The sequence below is a fragment of the Macrobrachium rosenbergii genome, chromosome 13, assembly GCF_040412425.1.
Source record: "Macrobrachium rosenbergii isolate ZJJX-2024 chromosome 13, ASM4041242v1, whole genome shotgun sequence".
Lineage (NCBI taxonomy): Eukaryota > Metazoa > Arthropoda > Malacostraca > Decapoda > Palaemonidae > Macrobrachium > Macrobrachium rosenbergii.
Genome location: NC_089753.1, coordinates 64,851,244 through 64,877,991, shown reverse-complemented (window position 1 = coordinate 64,877,991; position 26,748 = coordinate 64,851,244). Strand labels below are relative to the sequence as shown.

The following is a 26,748-nucleotide window of genomic DNA, read 5'->3' as shown; positions in this document are numbered from 1 at the left end:
TTTTGAAGGAAATTTCTGAAGATGACATTGGTGCCCGAGCTGTATCCGCTCGCGGTTTGCTTGCCCAGATTGATGCAGAGTTTGTTTACTTATTGCAATTTTTCACAGATATTCTTGGAAAAGTTAATAAAGTGTCTACACAGCTACAGGATAAACAAGCAGACCTAGGAAAAGCAGCAAATCTAATTTCGTCACTCCATGAACATTTAGTTAATGTACGCAACTCTGACTTGAATGACCATTACTCTGAGAAGGTTAATGAACTCTGCAGGAAATGCTGCATTACACCAACAACAACAAGAAAACGGGTAAAGAAACCTCGTAAGCTTGATGGATTTATCGTGTTTGAAACAAGTGGTCAAGGATCTTCTGTTCCATGTCATGTGCAACACATCAGGATTTTCTATGAAGTCCTAGACTGCTTAATTAGTGAATTAGACCGTCGTTTCTCCAAAGAGTCAAATGCAATTTTCTGTGGTATTTCAGCTCTCTGTCCTGGAGGACAGACATTCTTGTTAGAAGAAGACTTGAAGGCATATGCAATGGCATACTCGGTCAGTCAAAATGATTTACAATATGAGATCCTCTGGTGAAGAAATTACTCACGAAAGAGCCAATACAGCCTACATCCATTACACAATTCCTGTCATTCCTTAGTCCTTATAAGGCTGCATTTGACTGTTTGTACAAACTATTGTTAATATCTGTCACTCTTCCTGTTACCAGTGCTTCTTGTGAGAGAAGTTTTTCAAAAAATGAAATTAGTGAAAACATTTCTCAGAAATTCCATGACCAGTGCTAGATTGAGTAATATCGCATTACTGTCCATTGAAAGTGCACGTGCCGAGGGAATTGATTTAGACTGTTTTGTTGATGAATTTGATAGCCGGCATGATAATCGTAGAATTAAGCTGCACTAAATATACGTACTATACTCTACTTCACCTCAGGAAAGGGAAACTCGCCCTGTTGGCAACACTGCATTACTTCATGCATGCTTGCATGGGGTTTTAATATCAACATAATATTTACATTACATTCATAACTCATGATTCATTTTTGTTTTGAAGATAGTTTTTATGAATTTTTGAAGTAGGCTACTTAGGTTTGTCCTTTCAACATAATTATGTAGAAAGTAAAAGTGGTTGCCTAGCAACGGGTGTTACCAGCAGGGTGATTTTCACTTTCCTGAGGTGAACTCTACTCGACTATACTAGCCTATATGAAAATCATGTCATTCCCACAGCATGCCATTGCATGATTGCTCATGCCTTGTGTCTCAGTATTTTTTATCTAGATTACATACGTTGCACGAGGTCATAGTTTTATTGTTGATATAGTCATATAGGCCAATAGCGATATAGTCACTCATAACATTTTGTGGACCTATTATGCTGTACATAAGTGCTATGCAATTATAGGTGCAGTCACGTTAAAAAGTCTGACCAAGGGTCAGGTTGTCAATCCGAAGAACTTAGTAAAATCAAACACCAAAATAATTTCCTTTATTTGTAGTTTATAATGAAAAATGGTTAATTATAAGGATTCACAGATGATTTATAGTAATAAAAAGTACTGAAATGTCAAGCAAATCACTGTTTGTTAAGTGACACGCCTACAGTTTGCCAATGGAGATTTTCTCTGCTATTTCATTATTGTGTATGAAGGGCAGTCGAAACTCTTATCCCGGACTTACAAACATTATTAAATTTTACAAGACAATTGTCAATTGGCCATATTATTTAACTACTGCATACCGGTATCAAAACAGACATCTATCCCACCTATATAGTTTCCCTCATATCGAAAATTCAAGGAATACATGCTATATTCAGGTGTCCAACTGTACATTGGAGAAACATTGCCATATTTTTGCGATTTTGTTAAAAATATATTGCAAGAAATACATATATATTTTTTTTTTAAATAATACGAATAACCTCCATTATCATAATGTTTGTGTAGGCATACATGTATATGTTTTACAAATGCAAGTTATGAAAGTAATGAGGTGTTATTATTGTCATTTGTTATTTCATTAATGACATAATATTGTCTTCAGAGTGCCACCTAGCCACCAACGATAAATGCCCCCCCAAAATTTATATTGGCCCTGAAGTGGCCCCCCCACTTTCAGAGTCCTAGAATCGCCACTGCAAATGCCCATGGAAATAGAGCAAAAGGGAGAACGAAAGAACGGCATAGATTTTGAATGCAGAAACCGCCAGACATATAATGCCCTTTCCTTCTCCATTTTGTTTGAATTGTGTGGGTATCTTGTGCTTTATATTTATATAAATTCTTGCAAACAGGGCCGTTTCCAGGCATAGGCGACACAGGCGGTCGCCTGGGGCGCCATTTGCTTGGGGGGCGCCAAATTGCCATCCAAAATTAATATATAAATAAATTGAGAGAAGTATTATTTTTACTTGAATAATTCAAATAAATAAATACAAGTGTAAACGCGAAAATAAATGAATAATGGAAGTGTTAATACTTGATGCAACGGTGTTTAATGGTTCGGAAAAGTTGGCAACACTGGATAGGTAGATGTCGTCAGTATCAAGGAGCTTTAAAACTAAGACAGCCGCCTGCTCGCGACGCCACCTTAGTTAAGTTCTAAGCATCGTGTTTACTCCAATCTTTACTTCTTTTTTTAAGTCTTCTTAAGTTGTCAACGCAGCTGTCAAGCATTCAAGCTTTTATCAATCATGAAGAGGCAGTCCAAGCTGTCAGGTGCAGCAAACAAGAAAAGAAAAAAAAAGGAGGAAGAGGAAAACGAGCCCAAAGTAGAGGTAAGTGTGCAGCTGTGTTGTGTGTGCATAAGCCTAGCCTATAGTTTTTATAAGAAACAAAGTTCACTTTTTGGAGATATTTCTGAGTTGAAAATTCGAATGAAATCCAGGAATTATATACCTTATAAACCAATGATCTATAGTAATGGATAGGGCATCCATCACTTTTTCGCTATTTTGCGTTGATACCTGTCATAAATGAGGTCAAAATAATGCATAATTATGACATCATTTCCACGTTTTGGCACCCCTGACTCATTATAAACGGCGACCCCGAATAAATAGGGATAAAGCTGAGAAGAAGATTATTAATAATTTTTATTATTATTTTAAATGTTACGTTTTCCTGGATTACTCTAATATCGAATTTTGTGCTACATTAGTTAATATTGACATTTGCCCATTCTCAAGGATTCTCAAGAGGTTAATTGTAACTTGTAGACCCTAAGCATAGGCCTACATGCTGCAATGCAGTGATATTTGTACTATAAAAATTTAGATGTTTATAAATTATATGTTTATAAATTAAATTATATTAAATGCATAATAATTAACATATATTCTATAATTTCTTTTCGTCCAGATGCATTGAAAAAATATCTGAAGCCACGACAGCAACCTGTAAATGCTGAAACAAAGGTGTGTGAGGAGGCCTCGGTGTCACTGCCTTCTTCCCAGGTAGAAGAACCAGGTGAGTTTAGCAGATCATATTATGAATGTACTCAGAGATGGGCAGTATTTAAATACTTTGTATTTAAATACGTATTTAAAATACTTTTGAGTATTTAGAATTGTATTTACAAATACATTTTGTTATGTGTATTTAAATACTGTATTTAACTATTCTAAGTATTTAAATACAATGTATTTAACTACATTTATAGCTAAAATGTAAATAGATTTAAATGTGCAGTCCGTTTGATCGTGTCTGTTTGCCAGTTTATGTGGAATAAGATTTTATATTTGTAAATTTAAGTGTACTACTTAAAATGATTAACGAATGTCTTTTTTTCAATTAGAATTAGTAGCATTTTTGCATTTTTCACACACTTATTGATGATTACTGAAACATAAAAATGTGTCTTGTGGTTGACCACTTCATTCAGAAGCTATTTCATGTGTGTTTGATTTCTTACAGAAGGAGGACCCAGCACCAGCAGCTGCAGCACACTCAATGACGATGTCCCATTCCCCCAGCCTAAAGATACTTCACAATCAACCCCAATAGGCACAACAACAGATGTAAGCAAGTACAGTAAGTGTGTTACAGCAGCACCCATTGATCATGCTGACTGGTCACCCGAGTTGTCTCATGGAGAGAGGATTGAGTTGGTAAGTCGAGGGCCATATGTAATCAAATCAGAGTTCCCATTCCCAAAGAAACAGGATGGAAGAAGTTGTCATCACCAATACTTCTACAGACAGCTAGTGAACGGGGAGAAAATCAAAAGAACATGGCTGACATATTCCAAGAAAAGAGATAGTTTATACTGTTTTTGTTGCAAACTCTTTTCCCAGAAAACATTTAAACTAAGCAGAGATGGCTTTAATGACTGGAAAAACTGCAGTGACTCACTCAAAATGCATGAGAAAAGTCCAGAACATACAAAGAATATGGGGTCATGGAAAGAACTGCAAAAGTGAGAGATGCTCTTTTAGAGGTGAGAGCAAGCACTGCAGATCCAGCTATTAAAATTGAAGCACAAGCCTTAGCAGCTCATTAAAACATATTTAAGGTCTACTATGTCACAGGAGCGCCTAATTGGGCTGGCAATAATTAGTATTGATAGAGAAATATCCAAACAGATTTCGTATGATGACACTATAGATGATTTTGCTGCAAGAAAGTCAAGAAGAGTCAGGTTTTAAATATGAAAAATCAGTGAAGAAAACTTGTATACAATAGTTTTAGCATAGACCTCAACATATATGCATTGAGTTCTATGGTTTTAGATTGGCAAGATTACCTTTTTCAATTTATCTTAGGTAGGATTTGCAATAAAAATGTATAATGGTGTTATTCTATTAAAATTTACAAAAATAGTTTGTATACTTTTAAGTCTATACTTTTCCTTGTTGTGTATACATACACGTGAAGATGATTTATTAATAAAGTATGTTGTTTTGTTGTGGAACCTGAGATGCTAGTTGTGTTCGAAATTGTTTATGTTATTGTTTCCAGCCTGGAGGGAAGGGGGGCGCCATAACGAGTTCTTGCCTGGGGCGCCTAATGAACTAGAAAAGGCCCTGCTTGCAAACGTATGCATACACACAAATATATATATATATATATATATATATATATATATATATATATATATATATATATATATATATATATATATATATATACATAGATATATATATATATATATATATATATATATATATATATATATATATATAAATTTATATATATATATATATATATATATATATATATATATATATATATATATATATATATATATATATATATATATATTTATATATATATATATATATATATATATATATATATATATATATATATATATATATATATATATATATATATATATATATATATATATGTATATATATATATACATATATATATAAATTTTATATATATATATATATATATATATATATATATATATATATATATATATATATATATATATATATATATATATATATCAGTTTATTTTCCAGACAAATATACGCTCTCTCGCTCTCTTTCTCTCTCTCTCTTCTCTCTCTCTCTCTCTCTCTCTCTCTCTCTCTCTCTCTGTGTTGTTTTCCCTTGAGAAACCCCCTTCTGCTGACGCAATGAAAATTAGAAGGTGAAAAGTTTCCAGGCATCGCAAGCCGTATTTCAACAGAGAGCGACAGAATTTAATCTTCGTTTCTCTTCCGGATGTTATTTCTCATTCAGCACCGATGCATCATTATGGAGTTTATCTCTTGCTCAATACTGTTGCCCAAAAACTTGAATGGCGGTGTGAGAGTGTCTGGAGATTATATCTCACTCCCTGCTGGGGAAGAATATAAAGAATGAATGAAACCTATAAAAACGTGACTCACCGAATAATTTAAAAGAATTTAATGGTACATTGTCTCTTCAGGCCCCCATTATTTTACTATAGTGTGTTACCCTGTATACCCATAGTGTTCAAAGAAATTAAATACGTTATAATTTGTTTCCTTTTGTTTTTTTCCTTTTTACGAGCCGCTTTTAAATGGCCCTCTTTCCTCATTACTAAATTTATTCCCATGCATTGCCGTTTCCGTTGTAAAAGCAGAGCATGCTTCCATCTAGTTAGGATGCTTCTTGATTACGTTACACTGTGAAGTCTCCTTTTAACCTGTAATATTTATTAATACTCAACGAAAAAAAATTAGGATGAAAATCTGAGCTGAATAGACAGAAAATAATGCATTAACGATGACAAATATGGTCATGGTAACTGCAAATAATGATGAAAGTGTATGATAAGAAAGTAGAATAATTTATATGGCGAATAGTATTCCATCTTTCTTATGAAGAAATCCTTGCTTTCTTGTATTTCAAAAAGCATAGCTTATATGAAATAAATTTTAATAAATGCATAAAACATTGCAATTGGAACTTCAGAACTTCAGTAGTTCAAGGGGAAAATGCAATGCATTGCTAACCTAATACTATTCTTCTTGCATTTTAATACTTTTTCATCTATTTATCTATTTACTATTTTTGTTTTGTTTTTTGATAAGTGGGGTTTCTTCACTCTGTGTTGCTCTTTACTTCCTCTTAATTCTTCCTAATGAACGCCATAATATTCTTTGGAAGCTTCTTGAATTTCAAGTCAGTGGCCATTGTGGGCTTCTTTCATTTGAATAATAATAATAATAATAATAATAATAATAATAATAATAATAATAATAATAATAATAATAATTCCATTTTTCAGGTCTTCGTCTATTCCCCTCGAAGAAACGACTCCAGGACGCGCTGCCTTTAATTTTTACGCCTTGATTTGATACCAACAGTAGAGATGGTAGTCCTACGACCTCAGTCCACATCAGTGTCCCTTAAAGGCTGTATATGAGGGGCGTCAGCTGTCCCTCAGTCGTTACTCAACCAAGTACTGTTCAAATCTCGGGTCGTTTAACCTCCGAGACCGAAAGTCCAGTGGTCTACCAGATGGAGGTGATGAGTCATTTCTTCCTTCATTATTTATCTTATGCAGCAGAGACCCTCGTGACCATTAATATAATATTCTAGATTTATTTAATAGCCACACAGTCAAAGCATCGAGTATTAGGTAGGTAGTCACAATTTCAGCGTATTGCACTAAAATAAAGAAAAACATTTCTTATGAGAATTATCGACAATGGTCATAAATACATGACACTCAAAGGCGGTGCTGCCATATATATATATATATATATATATATATATATATATATATATATATATATATATATATATATATATATATATATATATATATATATATATATATATATATATATATATATATATATATATATATATATATATATATAAAAATATTATATATACATATATATATATATATATATATATATATATATATATATATATATATATATATATATATATATATATATATATATATATATATATGATTAAAAATTTTAACTACAAATATACCATCAAAAACGAAAAGACTAAGCGTAAAAATAACTCAGAAAAATAACACCTACCCTGACCAAGACCCTGTCCTATGCCCTTTTGTGCAGGCTCATGGGTGACATTCGGCCTTAGGTACTCGAATCGCAATAATTGGGTGCCACAGAGTCGGTCGATCAACGTCTGATGGAAAGTCTTGTTCCCATTCTCATAAGGCTTCTTATTTTATGGCAATGCGTATCTAGTAAAATCTCAGCTGCTTTTTTAAAAGACAATTCTTTGGAAGTTATTTTCGTAAATCATTTTATCTAATTACTCTTACAAAAGCAGTTATTCATGTGGTAGTAATGATTGACTTAAATGATTAATTGACAATGTCGAAAGAGAATCTCGTGATCTGTAAGATTACACCTTTCAATTTATCCCTTCTATCACAGGAGTTTTCAAATATATTTACTATTTTTGAAGTGACTCGTACTTCGAAATAAACCACCAAGAAAAAAGAAAATGTAGGGTAGGTAGTACAGTATTCTGCAAATGAAATATTGATGAAGATGAATGTAAAGAAAAATAATTTGATATAAAACTTAATGGAAACGAGAAAGTATTACTTTTATGATTCAAATTAATATGATGTTTCTGTGTTTGTGTCACTTCATATTCTTTGAACAGCAGCTTCTGCTTAAGAGCAATTTTCCTGAAAACTCATAATTGGCTGACTTGAAGAAACCCTTTTAGCCTCTTGGTGTTAATGCTCAGGTAGGCTGGTTATTTTCACTAAGCTCTTCATGAAGATGAATGTAGAAGTTTCCTCTACAACCATACTCAGAGTCTTAAAGTTTGGAAAAATGTTAGTGAAGCGTGGCATAACCAGAGAAAATTTCCCATCTGCTATGTGGGACTTCTTGACAATGAAGAAAAAGCAAAAACAGATAAAGAAATATGAATCTTTCAAGTATGCATATTGTCAGTCATGTCCATATCACATTCATATGCCAATTGCTTCTTGAAATAGATGGTTCTGCATGGCTTCAATCGCTCCAGAACCAACCAAACAAGTATAGGAGGCAAATGTCAAACCTTATCTCCTTAGCATAACCTTGCACCAGTCCACACCTGGGCAGGTCTAAGACTAAAATCTAGTGTCAATCCAATAATAGCGATCTGCCCATGCCAAATTTGGTAAAAACAAAAAATTGGAATCTTATTCGTTCTCTAATGGTAGATATTTACAGTAAAACAAAAAAAAAGTTACAGACCAAAGCACTTAAAAAATAATAACACTACCACGCCTACTAAGAATTTATAAGAAAAGAGAAAAACTAGAAGAACATTTGTACAAATAAAAAATAATCAAAAGTTTTAATAACTAAAATAATCGACTAAAGAAAAACGAATTTTCCAATGATATTGTCCTTAGTCATTAACAAGTATAGTGACACCTTCACAAACTGACACTAGATTATTATTATTATTAAATTACAAAATCCACATTTATGTAAAGTACTGTATTTACAAATAATAAAATGAATTCCAGGAGCTTTCGAGAGCCTGCTCAGCTCCCTCTCTAGCTGAAGAAGGGAGCTGAGCAGGCTCTCGAAAGCTCCTGAATTCATTTATTATTTGTAAATACAGTACTTTACATAAATGTGATTTTGTATTTTATAAACATATTCACGGGATTGTGAAGAAGATTTGCATTATTATTATTATTATTATTATTATTATTATTATTATTATTATTATTATTATTATTATTATTGATAATATCATTCTCTACGTACTTTTGCTAAAGTACTGTCAAATTGCATCCTTTTACGTGAAATATAGATTCTTTATTTGAAGGAACCAAAATCATCTGTTTGTTCTTAACTCAGTCTACACTTAGATCTAGATATAACATACGGTCGTTTTATATATAAAAAAAACAACGTAAACTATTTCATCACTTGGTAATATCCGGATGTTGAGGTTAGAGCACATAAACCTTCAAACTTTGGCGTTACTTATCTTTTTCAGACATTATTCTTGCATTTTGCACAAAGTATTGACCATGTTCACTTAAGATTTTTATAAAATTTCCAAGCAGTATTTAAAAAAGGAATTTTTGACATGGATATAAAATTCGATCAAATTTTGTCCATTTGTACTTAACTAATATATGTAAATACCCTTCAAATGCATTAAAGATCGAATCTTGTTAAGGTTAGTCGTGGATGTTTAGTTGAGAACAAAAAATTCCAAGATGGCAAATTAGCCGCCATTCCGAGTGACATCTGGGCTGCAAAGTTTCTAGGGTACAATTAAGCGGTCTTTCTAGGAGGGTTGGAAGTTTCTACGACTTTTCCACTGAACATTTCAAACTTTTAAACTAATTAGTGTCTCAATAGGGGACTCTACACATCCCTTCCATCCTTGTGCTGGGAGTTTTTGTCGCAGGATGTCCCAGCTCAAACTTTTTAATGATCATCTTTATTTTGAATTCTTTCCTGGAATATTAGTTTCACATGCATGGGGAGCATTCAAACACTAGCATCTTGTGCAGACTTGAAAAAAGTGATTTTTTTTTACAATATTCCATCGACTACACGTTCTTTTCCTGTAATGGCATGCCATGTGCCACCATAAGGGATCTCTGGGTGTGTCATTCGGATTGAGAATCCATCATTCGGCTGGTTCTGATACCTGCAATTAATATTTATTTCAATTCATCGTTTTTCTTCACATGCAATGCCTATCTTAAGGAATTTCCTGTATAATGGTTACTAAGTATATTGTAATACTATTTATACATATGGCTGATAAAATTAACAATGGTTAAAACAGAGGTAACTAAAATGAACATTAATATAGTTAAATATTTTGTTACAGCTATGTCTCTAATTTAAATTGCTTACCATTGCTGGTTATTAAAAGAAATATAAAAACAATTTTTAATGTGACTTGGCTGTTTTTGAATAATTTGGATCATAAAACTGGGAATATAAAAAAGATTTTTGAGGTATATAACATTTTAATTTTAAAATTTATTCTTCAAAATATGGGCTGGGGTAGCCATTTCCATTTTCAATTTTCTCTTTACCTCTCGGCATTGCAAGAAAATTTATATTTTGCGCCGGCTTTTGCTTGCTTTAGATATTAAACCACTGGAAAATAAAAGTTTTTAGACAAATCTAATTTTGTTCTGATATCATAACATACCAATAGAATTATTTGATTTGGCAATGACACTGATGTTATTCCCAGCAGGCGAAGAACCAGCGATTATAAATTTTTTTTTTTTTCCATTTTGATTTTACTTAGGTTTCATTACAGGATAAAAAGGATGTCTCGGTACATTTTCAACACGCTGAATTTATTCTCATTCAGTAATTTTAATTTGTCCCTAACAACTTAGCCTGGAAGACACAGGAGAGAGAGAGAGAGAGAGAGAGAGAGAGAGAGAAGCAACATGAGTATTATAAGGAGCAACTTGATCGTGATGGTGCGATATCCGGCTTGAACTAGCGAGACTTGAAATGTAAGAGTACATGAATTTTCATGTCTTATTTTTCCTTCTCCCATTGGTTTGCAGACATTCGTTTCTATTTTCGATAAGCTATACATGTCTACAATATAAAGTGTAGTGTGTTCAACAATGCTGGCTTAATTTTTCTTAGCCTCCAAAAATCACATTGCCTTTGGGGAGGTTCAGTCTTTACTTATACTTTTGAATATGTATAACTTTTATGGAATGTGATTGTCTAGGTGAAGAGTTTTTATTTTTTTTTTTTTTTTTGGCAAATCTAAATCCAGATGATAAAGAGCCTCTTTTAACAAACAAAAGTATGGACCATGTAAACCAAGGATGAATTAAGTGATGAAATTTAATAAGAAATCTTCCAAAAAATTACAAAAATAAATATACAAAAAATAACCCATATATATATATATATATATATATATATATATATATATATATATATATATATATATATATATATATATATATATATATAAAATAAAACTGACATTTGAAAACTGACATTTGAAAACTCAGTTTTGGGCTATTTCTGTGTAGGACATTTCTAATTTATATTTTTATTGCTACAGTGTAATATTTATGCTACCAGACATTGTTATGTCAAGAAACGACTTGCACGCCGTTGACATCGACATATTGACAAAGACACCACTGGAATGGCATCTAGAAGTTACACATGTCCCTCAATGCTACTTATAAGGACAAATTTGGAATTGAAATATAGTATTTAGACCAAAGGCCAAGCGCTGGGGCCCATAAGTTCATTTAGCGGGGAATGGGAAATTAAGAGTAAATAAGGTATTAAAGATGTGTCGGGAAGTCGACCTCGCAGTTGCACTAAGAAACAACTGTTAGGAGAGGGTGGAAAGTAGGATGGGAGAAAGATAATATGAACAGAGGAACAGTAAAAAGAATGAAAAGGGTTGCAGCTATGTCACTGTGGGCATTATTTAAGGTTCTTTGCAGCTTCCCTTTCTAGATGTTTTGGTGTCCAGGAATGAACAAGGCTTCTACACTGGGGTTTTTAGAAAAAAGACTTTTACTGGGCTAGGTATCAATTTTTATAGTTCTTGTCTTTATAATTTTAAACTCAATACTATCTCAACTCTCCTCCACAGGGCCTTCTCCCATACCTCTAATTGGTTTACTTTTAATGAGGAAATTAACTTTCTTTCCCAATATCTTAAAAATAACTGCTTTCCAGACAAACTGTTGTTTAAAATGCTTAGCAAAATGGTAAATGCTAGGTTCATGGAGGTACCATCAGTTTCGACAGCACCAAAATTGGAAATGTTTGCCAGCTTCCCTTTTTTACATGATGACCTTTTCAGGGAAAAGTTCCTGACAATAATTCAAGAAGAATTCCCGGCCTTAAACCTTAAAATAGTTCCAAAAAATCCATTAACGATCGGATCCTTGTTCAGAATGAAAGACCGCCTTAGTCCTCTTCTAACATCTAATGTTATTTATAAATATACGTGCCCGAGATGTGATCACGGAACTTATGTGGGTTGTACGAAGAGGCTACTCAAGGTGAGAATAGATTCCCACAGGGGCGTAAGTTTTAGAACGGGCAGTAGATTAACAAATCCCGAACAGTCAAATATTAGGAACCATTCTAAGTCATGCAAAGCATACATTGAAGATAAGGACTTTGCAATTATAGGTCAAGTACATAATGAAAACGACGTAACAATTTTGGAGTCCATTATGATAAAAAAATAGTTCCGTCTTTAAATATGCAATCCTCCTCTGTACAGTTGTTTATTGCCTAAGGTGCGTTGTTTGTTTTTACGAAACTCTTTCAGTCACTGCCCGTCCTTTGCGAGGATAAGGTACAGAATGGCCTTAATTTTTTAGTGTTTTAAATATTTTTACTGTTTTTAGAATCTTATAGATATTTTGTACATATTTTTAGTGTTTAGTATAATTTCCTGTTTTAAGATGTTCATAAATTATTTTCAAACTTTCTACATGCTGATGTTCATTAAATTTGATTAAATATTGCGTAATTTTAATGGATCATGCAGTGCTTGGTTTTAAGTTAGTTTGTATCTTTATTATAGCCTTGAGGATGCGATTATGAATCGTGAAACGTTGGCAAAATAAATGTACCTGAGTACGACGCCTTTCTCTATGGTTCCCCTGGTGAGATGTACCTAAAGCTGCAGCTCCGTCTTCTAAGGATATATATATATATATATATATATATATATATATATATATATATATATATATATATATATATATATATATATATTTATGTATATATATATATATATATATATATATATATATATATATATATATATATATATATATATATATATATATATATATATATATATGTATATATATATATATATATATATATATATATATATATATATATATATATATATATATATATATATATCATAGTGTGTGTATGTGTGTGTGTGTGTGTGTGTGTGTGTGTGTGTGTGTTTATATATGTATATATATATATATATATATATATATATATATATATATATATATATATATATATATTACTAATAGGACCTCATTCAAACTGGATGGTATCTGGTGGATATATTTATTAAAGAATAAATGTGATCTTGTTAGTAATTGTATTAATACACAGAACTATTGTGTATGTGATAGAATTAATTTGTTTGACCTCGAGATGGATTGGTTTAGGCGTTTTAAAAGAACGCATGGAGGCAGACCCATGCTGGAAGTAAGAACTTATGAGAAAGTTATGAGAAACTTATGAGAAGAAGGGTAGCGGTGACAGACAACAGAATCCGGTTCCTTAAGAACTGCGTAACAGATTTGTGGCACCGAAATCGCTGGATAAGATACGAGAGAGAGAGACGCTGATGAACATCCGTTTCCTGTTTTTGTAGAAGAGATCATGAAAGAAGACATAAGGAAGAAAAAGATCTAATTGGAAGAATTAAGGATGAAAAGCAGAAAAATTAGAAGAGAACTGACAGAAAAATACCGAGGCACCAGGTTTGATAACGTTTTCAAAGGAATTTAAGGTTATGTAAAGGTGTGTGCACGGCGCAGATCACAGCTGCACGAGAGTAAACTCGTTGCCATTTTTGATAGGTCGGGGTGGGTAAAAAATGGGAACTTTGATTTAGTCAAGAACATTTCCAAGAGGCTCTTAAGCAGGGGTGAAGTGCTAATGTTAGGATGCGTCTTAATTTGTGTATGGGGAACGACAGTCACGATTTCACTGAAACGTGTGTAGAGGCTTAAGGGAACTAAATATGAACAGAAATGGGAATGCAGCAGCTTTTTGTAGGGGGGCCATGTGGGCGGGTGTTAGGTTGAACAGATTCGTGTTTCCGGAGAGGTTAGGTAAGGCCCTTTACAGATTAGGCAAATACAAGGACCTAAAGATTTGTAAGGCAGACAAAAGGGGGAACGGTAGTAGTAATGGATGCCATAGATTACGTGAATAAGTTAGAAGAATTGCTAAATGACGAAAACATACGAGGCTTGCAACAAAAACCTGACATAATTTTAATACAAAAGTAAGGGAACCTATGACAAAAATACTGGACAAAACTAAAAGAAAAGAATTAGAACATAAAGTAAAATCAGGGGAAAGTTCAGAGATCCTATATTTATATATATTTATGGTAGTTCCAAGATCCATAAGGAAGGGTGCCCTCTAAGACCAATCGTGGCATCGACGAGGTCACCGCAGAGGAGGCTGGAGATATTTCTTTCCAACGTAAAGGGAAAATAGGTGGGTTTAATATCTGACGGGCATTCAAAACATAACATGAATCTTATGGATGAATAATCTAAAATCAACGTAAAAGACTGCAAATTACGAGTTTGGATGTGACTTCCCTGTTTACCAACGTACCAGTCAAGGCGACGATGGAAGTAATAAAAAAGAATATGGAGGAATGGGCTTATTCATGTGACTTAGATCGTGACGTTTTGATAAAATTGTTGTCAGCGCCCCTCGACGTTAATGTGTTCAAGTGGGGCGAAAACCATTATATATAAAAAAATGGCATGGCAATGGGCTCGAATCTTTCGCCAATCTTAGCTAATACCTTTATGGAATGGTTTGAAAGGGAAGAGGCGGGCAAATTAAATAAAGGGAACTTAAATATCGTAAAATGGGTAAGATACGTGGGTGACATCTAGATTATTTATAAGGGAGAAAAGGAAGAGCTACACAAATTCCTAGAAAATATAAATAAACTAAATGAACACATCGAGTTCACAATAGAAGAGAAGGAGGGAGAAAGTCCTTTCTTGGATGTACTGGTAAAGAGGGAAGGGGAAAATTTAATATTCAAGGAAGAAGACACACACCAATTCATATATACATATGTTCTCCAGTCATAAGAAATAAATAAAACTGGGAGTAATGACAAGGTTGGACATTATGGTTTATAAGATTTGGAATCCCGAATTCTTAGATGAAGGGCTGGAATACCTGAGGGAGATTTTTAGAACATTAGGATACCCTAAGTACTGGTGGGAGTGGGCACACACCAAGGCAAGAAAAAACTATTTTGGGAAGAGGGAAGGGACAAAAAAGGAACATTTGGTGGGAAAGAAAATAATTACAGTCCCGGACAACAACACTATCACACCCAACAACAGGAAAGCTAGATAATTTCAAATTTATAGGTAGTTACAAAAACACCAATAGGAACAAAATAATTGGAAAAAGAAAAGTCGGTAGATGGGGGAGAGATAAGAGGGGGGTATAATATATATGGCAGCGTGTCTAGACTGTGAAAATCAGTACTATGGAAAAACTGGCATCCTGTAAACAGCAAAGCAAACAACACATAAAGAACATAAGGCATTATAATCAGATATCGGTAGTTGCCAAATATTGTTGGGAAAAAGACCACAAAATAGACTTGGAAAATATAAATTTTTTGTACAGGAACCGAAACAAAACGGCCAGACTGGTTTTAGATAACGAGTTCATAGCAGGTGCTAACAACACAATAGCAGGGAACACCGGAAACTGTTTTGAAGACAGCATATCAAGAAAAACTGTACATCACGTGGAAATGAGAAAAAAAAACGAAAGAGGACACAGAGCATGCACACCTGGACGAAGGAGCAGGCAGAGAAAGGGCGGGGCGGTTATACAGGAGGAGGAGGGTAATTATAAGATTAAAGACCCAGCACACAGATATAAATACAGCTGGACTACGTGTCTGGTCGTTATACAGATACTTGAGAATGAGGACTGTTTGTCCCAGAAAGCTTGTAACTTTTTTGAATAAATATCTCCAGTGGATAAAAATCCAGTTTGAATGAGGTCCTGTTAGTAATTGTACTAAAGCACAGAACAATTGTATATGTGATAAAGTTTATATATATATATATATATATATATATATATATATATATATATATATATATATATTTATATATATTTATTTATATAAATATATATATATATATATATATATATATATATATATATTTATATAATATATATATATATATATATATATACCAGGTGTTTCAAAATTAGAGGCCCCCTCCACAGAACAAATGGAAAGTTAGGAAGTTTTCTACTATAGCCTATCTCAAGTACTGTACATTATTTTAAATTTCTATTAAGCTATTTTTATTTTACATTTTTGTATTTTCAGACTGAATAACAGAGTTAGATACAGCCATGGCTAACGACTCAGAGGAAATCAGATGGATCGACCAGGAATCCGGGTTATAAAATTCAGATTTTTACGGATGCTGGTACATCCTTCATTTCAGGTTTCTGGATAGCTAAATACATTAAAAGAGATGAATCCTTTGTTAAAAGAAACTGGAACAAAATCCATATGAATGTCATCCCGAAAGAGTGAGAATCTTGTTTAGGCCTGGAAGTATTTCTCAGGAGTCAAAAGACATCATAGTTGAGGCAGTGGTAGACCAAGAAAGTCTTTAGGTAAATTGGTATTGAACTAGAAACAAAAAGGGGAAAGAAGAGAAGTTATAGTGCTGTTATCAGCAAGCCCAACATCATTCAGCAACAGAGAACTTTACATGGTCTTGTGGTTCATTAGCTTAAAGATTGGGTTAAAAATACTAAATCCATGTTGCCGCATCAGATGAATTCTTATTTTTACACAGTCAGGAAGCCAAATCATAAAAATGACGTCATTTATTTTATGGATGATATCAGCGATGACGTGCGCTATCACCAAGTTGTGAAATTTCCTGAATGTTTGGGAAATTTTTTCTGTTCCACAGCCAAATGGTTAATGTGGATCATCAAAGAAAAAGGACAGTCATGGAATAAAAATACTTCAGAGAAACTAATAAGATTATGGTGGAGTATTTCTTTTCCTCAAAGATCCTGAAAATGTGTTATCTGTTGAAGAAGTCACATTATAAAAAATGATAAGGCACCATGTTTCAAGGCTCTTCAGACACAGGAGCTGCCTCGAAACAGTGGTATCTCTGTCTGTCAAGGGAATTTCCATGTAGCTCCCCTGACCTTAATGTGTTGAAAAACATTGGTAGTATCTTAAAGAATCACGTTGAAGTGCACACAGTGAACTATGATTTATCAAGACTTGATGACCTGCAAAGAGAGGTGACCATAGTGCTCAGGGAAATGGAGTTTAGTGTTCTGCTTTTTGCAATTTAATGAAATTATAATTAAATAATTTCTGTTTATTTATTTATTTACACATTTTATTTAAATATTTAAAGTAAATGATATAAAACTTTTATTTTAAATTTATTTTATTTATGAAATTTTTTTTATTTATTTTATTTAATTTATTTATTTATTTAGTTTTTTATTTTTTAATATTTAGTTATTTTTCATTTATTTTTAATTTATTTATTTTTTTTATTTAATTTTTTTATTTATTTATTTTATTTATCATATTTATTTTTTATTTATTCAATTTATTTTTATTTGTTTATTTTTAACTGAACATTTTCATAAAAAAATTTATATTATTTTTTATTTAATTATTTATTTTATTTATTATTTATTTTATTATTTATTTATATTTTATTTATTTATTTTATTTTTATTTATTTTTTAGAAATTTTTTGAAATATTTGTTAAAAATAATAAAATTTTATTTGATTAAAATTTTTTATACTTATTTTGTACGCCAATGTTTATACTTTTAGGTAAAACTAATCACTCGATTCTAAATTTTCCATCACCATTTTAAAAAAATGAACAAATATTTTTTGATTTTGATTCCTTCCTTACGTTGATGATTATTTTTGTTTTACATATCCCACCAGTAAGGAAGGAATATAAAATGAATATGTTTTGACTTTAATACTTTAAATAAAGTACAATTTATAAATAAATCCATCAAATAAAAATCTACTATTTTAAAATAAAAAAATAAATAGTTTTTGAGATTTTTTTATAAACGAAAAAAAGAAGATAGGAATAAAATATAGAATGAATACCATCATTGAAATTTTTAAATAATTTACTTTAATCTCAAAGAGAAAACGACATTTATGTTAAAAAAATGAATAAATATTACAAAAAAAAATCTAATCTCAAAAATTTTTTTATTTATTTATTATTTATAATTATTTATTTTATTTTTTTATTTTTATTTTATTATATTATATATTCTTATTCTTATTATTATATTTATTTATATATTAAAAAAATAAATATAAATAACTAAAAATCTTTTTTAGATATATTTTTTGAAATATTTGTTGAAAAAATAATAAAATTTTATTTGATTAAAATTTTTAAATTTTGTACGCCAATGTTTATAATTTTTTTCGATTTATTATTTTATGAACAAATTTTTTATTTCTTTTACGTTGATGATTATTTTTTGTTTTATTATATTAAGGAATATAAATTCTTTAATAAATATAAATTTATTTACAATTTATAAAAATATCAAATAAAAATACTAGTATAAATAATAAAATATCTATGTTAAAAAAATTTTTGAAAAACTTTTCTGATAAAAACAAAAGAAGATATATTTTTAGAATAAATATTTGTTAAAAATAATCAAAAAGAATTTTATTTTTTGAAAAATATTTAAATTTTTTTTTTATTATTTCTTTATTTTTTTATTTATTTAGGTATATTATTTTTATTTTACTAATCATTCTTATTATTAAATTTTCCATAAAAATTTTAAAATAATAAGAATAAATGAAAAAAATTCTAAAAATTCAAAAATTTAACGTAGATTATTGATTATTTTTGTTTAAAAATAATAAAATTTTATTTGATTAAAATTTTAAATTAATATGTTTATTTTTACACTCGATTTAAATAACCATTTTAAAAAAATTAACAAATTTACAATTTACGTTGATGATTATTTTTAAAATAAATCCATTAAAAGGAATATAAAATAATATTTTTAAAAATAAAGTATAAAATTATATATTTATTTAAAATAAATCCATCAAATAAAAATACTATTTTAAAAAATATCTCAAAAAATATTTTAGTTTTTGAGATTTAAAATAACTTTTCTGATTTAAATTTAAAGAAGATAGGAATAAAAACAGAATAGAATGAATACCATCATTGAAAAGCTAAATGAATTTACTCTTAATCTCAAAAGAGATTTTTACGTTATGTTGAAAAAAATGTTTAAAAATTTTAAAAAAAATATTACCCCCAAAAAATCTATTTATTTAGAAGATTTTTTTTTTTATTTATTTATTATTTATAATTATTTCTTTATTTTTTTATTTTTATTATATTATATATATTATTATTCTTATTATTATATTTATTTATATATATAAAAATATATATAAAGTATAAATAATAAGAATAAAATAAGAAAAAAATTCTAAAAATCTCAAAAAACAAAAACGTAGATATATTTTTGAAATATTTGTTAAAAATAATAAAATTTTATTTGATTAAAATTTTTTATACTTATTTTGTACGCCAATGTTTATATACTTTTTAGGTAAAACTAATCACTCGATTCTAAATTTTCCATCACCATTTTAAAAAAATGAACAAATGTATTTTTGATTCCTTTCCTTACGTTGATGATTATTTTTGTTTTACATATCCCACCAGTAAGGAAGGAATATAAAATGAATATGTTTTGACTTTAATAAAGTATAAACATTAACGTACAATTTACGCGTAAAATAAATCCATCAAATAAAAATCTACTATTTTTAAAATATCTCAAAAAAATATCTACGTTAGTTTTTTGAGATTTTTGGAAATAACTTTTCTGATATAAACGACATTTAAAGAAGATAGGAATAAAAACAGAATAGAATGAATACCATCATTGAAAAGCTAAATGAATTTACTCTTAATCTCAAAAGAGAAACACGTACGTTATGTTGAAAAAAAAATGAAAAAATATTACCCAAAAGAAAATCTAACTGTAGAAATTTTTTTTATTTATTTATTATTTATAATTATTTCTTTATTCTTTTTATTTTTATTATATATTCTTATTCTTATTATTATATTTATTTATATATATAAAAATATATATAAAGTATAAATAATAAGAATAAGAAAAAAAATTCTAAAAATCTCAAAAACAAACGTAGATATATTTTTGAAATATTTGTTAAAAATAATAAAATTTTATTTGATTAAAATTTTTATACTTATTTTGTACGCCAATGTTTATACTTTTAGGTAAAACTAATCACTCGATTCTAAATTTTCCATCACCATTTTAAAAAAAATGAACAAATGTATTTTTGATTCCTTCCTTACGTTGATGATTATTTTTGTTTTACATATCCCACCAGTAAGGAAGGAATATAAAATGAATATGTTTTGACTTTTAATAAAGTATAAACATTAACGTACAATTTACGCGTAAAATAAATCCATCAAATAAAAATCTACTATTTTAAAAAATATCTCAAAAAATATCTACGTTAGTTTTTTGAGATTTTTGGAAATAACTTTTCTGATATAAACGACATTTAAAGAAGATAGGAATAAAAACAGAATAGAATGAATACCATCATTGAAAAGCTAAATGAATTTACTCTTAATCTCAAAAGAGAAACACGTACGTTATGTTGAAAAAAATGAAAAATATTACCCAAAAAAAATCTAACTGTAGAAATTTTTTTATTTATTTATTATTTATAATTATTTCTTTATTCTTTTTATTTTTATTATATTATATATATTCTTATTCTTATTATTATATTTATTTATATATATAAAAATATATATAAAGTATAAATAATAAGAATAAGAAAAAAATTCTAAAAATCTCAAAAAACAAACGTAGATATATTTTTGAAATATTTGTTAAAAATAATAAAATTTTATTTGATTAAAATTTTTATACTTATTTTGTACGCCAATGTTTATACTTTTAGGTAAAACTAATCACTCGATTCTAAATTTTCCATCACCATTTTAAAAAAATGAACAAATGTATTTTTTGATTCCTTCCTTACGTTGATGATTATTTTTGTTTTACATATCCCACCAGTAAGGAAGGAATATAAAATGAATATGTTTTGACTTTAATAAAGTATAAACATTAACGTACAATTTACGCGTAAAATAAATCCATCAAATAAAAATCTACTATTTTTAAAAAATATCTACGTTAGTTTTTTGAGATTTTTGGAAATAACTTTTCTGATATAAACGACATTTAAAGAAGATAGGAATAAAAACAGAATAGAATGAATACCATCATTGAAAAGCTAAATGAATTTACTCTTAATCTCAAAAGAGAAACACGTACGTTATGTTGAAAAAATGAAAAATATTACCCCAAAAAATCTAACCAGTAGAAATTTTTTTATTTATTTATTATTTATAATTATTTCTTTATTCTTTTTATTTTTATTATATTATATATATTCTTATTCTTATTATTATATTTATTTATATATATAAAAATATATATAAAGTATAAATAATAAGAATAAGAAAAAAAAAATTAAAAATCTCAAAAAACAAACGTAGATATATTTTTGAAATATTTGTTAAAAATAATAAAATTTTATTTGATTAAAATTTTTATACTTATTTTGTACGCCAATGTTTATACTTTTAGGTAAAACTAATCACTCGATTCTAAATTTTCCATCACCATTTTAAAAAAATGAACAAATGTATTTTTTGATTCCTTCCTTACGTTGATGATTATTTTTGTTTTACATATCCCACCAGTAAGGAAGGAATATAAAATGAATATGTTTTGACTTTAATAAAGTATAAACATTAACGTACAATTTACGCGTAAAATAAATCCATCAAATAAAAATCTACTATTTTTAAAAATATCTCAAAAAAATATCTACGTTAGTTTTTTGAGATTTTTGGAAATAACTTTTCTGATATAAACGACATTTAAAGAAGATAGGAATAAAAACAGAATAGAATGAATACCATCATTGAAAAGCTAAATGAATTTACTCTTAATCTCAAAAGAGAAACACGTACGTTATGTTGAAAAAAAATGAAAAATATTACCCAAAAAAAATCTAACTGAGAAATTTTTTTATTTATTTATTATTTATAATTATTTCTTTATTATTTTTTATTTTTATTATATTATATTATATATTATTATTCTTATTATTATATTTATTTATATATATAAAAATATATATAAAGTATAAATAATAAGAATAAGAAGAAAAAAATTCTAAAAATCTCAAAAAACAAACGTAGATATATTTTGAAATATTTGTTAAAAATAATAAAATTTTATTTGATTAAAATTTTTATACTTATTTTTATTTTGTACGCCAATGTTTATACTTTTAGGTAAAACTAATCACTCGATTCTAAATTTTCCATCACCATTTTAAAAAAAATTAACAAATGTATTTTTTGATTCCTTCCTTACGTTGATGATTATTTTTGTTTTACATATCCCACCAGTAAGGAAGGAATATAAAATGAATATGTTTTGACTTAAATAAAGTATAAGAATAGAATGAATACCATCATTGAAAAGCTAAATGAATTTACTCTTAATCTCAAAGAGAAACATTTATACGTTATGTTGAAAAAAAATGAAAAATATTACCCCAAAAAAAAATCTAACCGTAGATTTTTTTTTATTTATTTATTATTTATTTATTTTTTATAATTATTTTTTTATTTTTTTTATTTTTATTATATATTATATATATTTATTATTTCTTTATTATTATTATATTTATATATATAAATATATATATATTTAGTATAAATAATAAGAATAAACATTAACGTTATAAATTTATTTTAAAATAAATCCATCAAATAAAAATCTACTATTTTAAAAATATCTACGTTAGTTTTTGAGATTTTGGAAATCAATTATACTAATATATCTAGATATAAGAGATATATATATATATATATATATATATATATATATATATAAAAAAGTGGATGATGATGAACTGAAATTATATTTCTTAGTCTATGAAAATATAAAAAAAAATAAGGACTTAAAGAATCATGAAAATTTGATGGACTTAATAAATTTTTATAATAAAGTTATCAAATTTATTTAATTTTTATTTTTTTACTATTTGAGTAATAAAAATATCCTTAACACAAACTCATTCATCCATTCTTATTTTTAAAACTTGGTGACATTATTAAATAATTTTTTGTTTTTTTGTTTTAATATATAATATATATATATATATATTTACTTATATAAGGAAATATTTATTTTTTATATATATATACATAAAAACACGATGAAAAGAAAAATGAAAATAATAATGATGTTAAAAATAATAAAAAAAGATTTTCTTATAAAACGACCTTCTGTTCCTATTTTAAAAACTACTAGAGATTCTTTTTTATATTTTTCAATTTAGAAGTTGATGATTGTACTGGATTTTCGCCATTTTTAACAACGAAAGAACGTTATCGTATAAAACCCGTCATACGTATGTTTGGAGTAAATAGTTTAGGAAATTCAGTATGTTGTCACGTTCATGGTTTTTATCCATATTTTTACGTTAACGTTCGAAAAAGTTTGATCTTCATCAAGTAAATAATTTTAAAATGACATTAAATGATAAAGTTTCTAATAAATTACGCTGTTTAAATGGATTAATTGCCAAATTTATCACGTCTGTGGAAATAGTATCTAAACAGAATTTATATGGTTATAATTTCAATAATGAAAAGATAATTATTATTTTAAAATAACTGTATCATTACCAAGATAATTCGTGATGTACAGCGCATTTTAATAGAAGAGAAAAGTGTTTTTTATTTTAAAGATTATGAAAAGGTTCAATTTTATGAAGCCAATGTTGACTTTATACTAAGATTTATGATTGATACAAACATATTTGGTTGTTCTTGGATAGAATTACCACGAAGAAAATGGATCGTTAGAAATGAAAAATTAAAAGAAACAAAATGTCAAATTGAAATTGACGTTTTACAAAGTAATGTCTTGGGTCACGATCCCACTCAAACGCATTGGGCTAGTAGCATCGGACTCTAACTAACTACTCTTTCATTCGACATTGAATGCGCTGGTAGAAAAGGAATTTTTCCTACGCCAGATATTGATCCTATTATTCAAATAGGTAACGTTATTATAAAACACGGACAAAAAAATGATAATGATGATGATCAATATTCACATGTTATTTTTGTCTTGGGTGAATGTTCACCCATTGATAATGCTAAAATATATACTTTTCAATCCGAGAAAGAAAATGTTGGAAACTTGGTCGTTTTTGTTCAAAATGTAGTGGATCCGATGTTATTACAGGATACAATATAAACAATTTTGATTTGACATATTTGGTGAAAGAGCTAATCATTTAAATTCTAATCAATTTTATCTTAGTATAATAGTGGGTTTAAAATCAACCGTTACTACAAAGACTTTTGAAAGTAAGCAAATAGGTAAAGCTATTAACAAAGTCATAAATATAGAAGGTAGATGTATATTGGATGTATTAAATGTTATTAAAAGAGATTATAAATTACGTTCTTACAGTTTAAATGCAGTTTCTCAACATTTTTAAAAGAACAAAAGGATGATATTCATCACACACAAATATCAGTTTTACATCACAAGAACGCTCAAACGAGACGAAAATTGGCCGTGTATTGTTTAAAAGATGCGTTTTTACCTTTGAAATTAATAGATAAATTAATGTTATTTATCAATTCTATCGAAATGGCTCGCGTAACGGGAGTTCCTCTTTCTTTTATTCTTACGCGGGGTCAACAAATTAAAATCATTTCTCAACTTCTTAGAAAATGTTCAAAATATGGTGGTGGTGGTAATGATGATGATTTTTATAATTCCTTCATGCGAGGACCGAGAAAAGGGGAACGATTATCAAGGAGCTACTGTGATAGATCCAATAAAAGGATTTTATAACGATCCTATTACCACGCTAGATTTCGCTTTATATCCTACAATTATTATGGCTCATAATCTATGCTATTCAACGTTGCTTAATAATAATAAGCATACAGCCTTATCGAGTGATAATTATACTAAAACACCATCAGGTAATTATTTCGTCAAACCTCATATACGTAAAGGCTTACTTCCTCAGATATTGGAAAATTTACTCTTAGCTCGGAAAAAAGCTAAAAATGATTTGAAAAGGGAAACGGATCCGTTAAAAAGAAAGGTATTAGACGGTCGTCAATTAGCTTTAAAAATATCTGCAAATTCCGTTTATGGATTTACGGGTGCCCAAGTTGGTAAATTACCTTTTAGAAATTTTCGCAAATTCACGGCATTTGGACGAGAAATGATTATGTTTACCAAAAACATGATTGAAGAACAATATCCAAATGCTAAAGTTATTTATGGAGATACGGATTCAGTAATGATAAATTTTGGCGTAAAAACCGTTCAAGAAGCCATAATGTTGGGTCAGGAAGCGGCGGATAACGTTACGAAGCATTTTATTAATCCTATTAAATTAGACTTTGAAAAGGTTTATTGTCCATATTTACTTATCAATAAAAAACGTTACGCTGGTCTGTATTATACTCGACCAGATACTTTTGATAAAATTGATTGTAAAGGAATAGAAACAATTGTAGAGATAATTGTCATCTCACCGCCAACTTAATAGCAGAAATTTTAAAAATAATTCTCATTGAACGAGATACGAAAAAGGCCGTTACACTCGTCAAACAAACCATTTCAGATTTACTTAATGACCGAATTGAGTTAAGTCAACTGATAATAACTAAAGAATTGACAAAAACTCAAAACGAATATAAAGCAAAACAAGCCCACGCTGAATTGGCCAATAAAATGGCCATTCAAGATCCTGGAACAGCGCTCATACTTGGAGATCGAGTTCGTTTTACTTTATTATATCAACAACAATAACATCTAAAAAAATACCTTTATATCAAAAAGCTGAAAATCCCTATTTTGTTTTGAAAAATGGTCTTCAAATATTATGAATATATATTATTTATAAATCAAATTAAAAATCCTCTATTACCGATATTCGATCCTATCCTTGGAAAAGACGCCAGACAAATTTTATTACGAGGTGATCATATGATTATTACAAAAAAACTGTAAAAGAATTATTAAATGTTTTGAAAGTACGACTACAATGTACAAATTGTCAAAAATTTATTAATCAAAATAAAAATTTATTATGTATTCAATGTAGAAAAAATAATAAAAAATAGTATTATTATTCATTGCATAAAGGATTTTTTTATTATATATAATGTTATTATATATATATATTTTTATTTTTCTCTAACAATGGTGAAAAAAAAATTCATTTTAAACATTTAATATTTTTATTTATTATACAAGATAATCTTTTCAACAATTTTTTCCTTTGAT

At 28.6% G+C, this 26,748-nt stretch overlaps 1 pseudogene; it reads left to right on the top strand.

The window, feature by feature from the left end:
- Positions 1 to 2,711: 2,711 nt before the first annotated feature.
- Positions 2,712 to 26,545, top strand: LOC136844839 (DNA polymerase delta catalytic subunit-like; annotated as a pseudogene).
- The last annotated feature ends 203 nt before the right edge of the window (positions 26,546 to 26,748 follow it).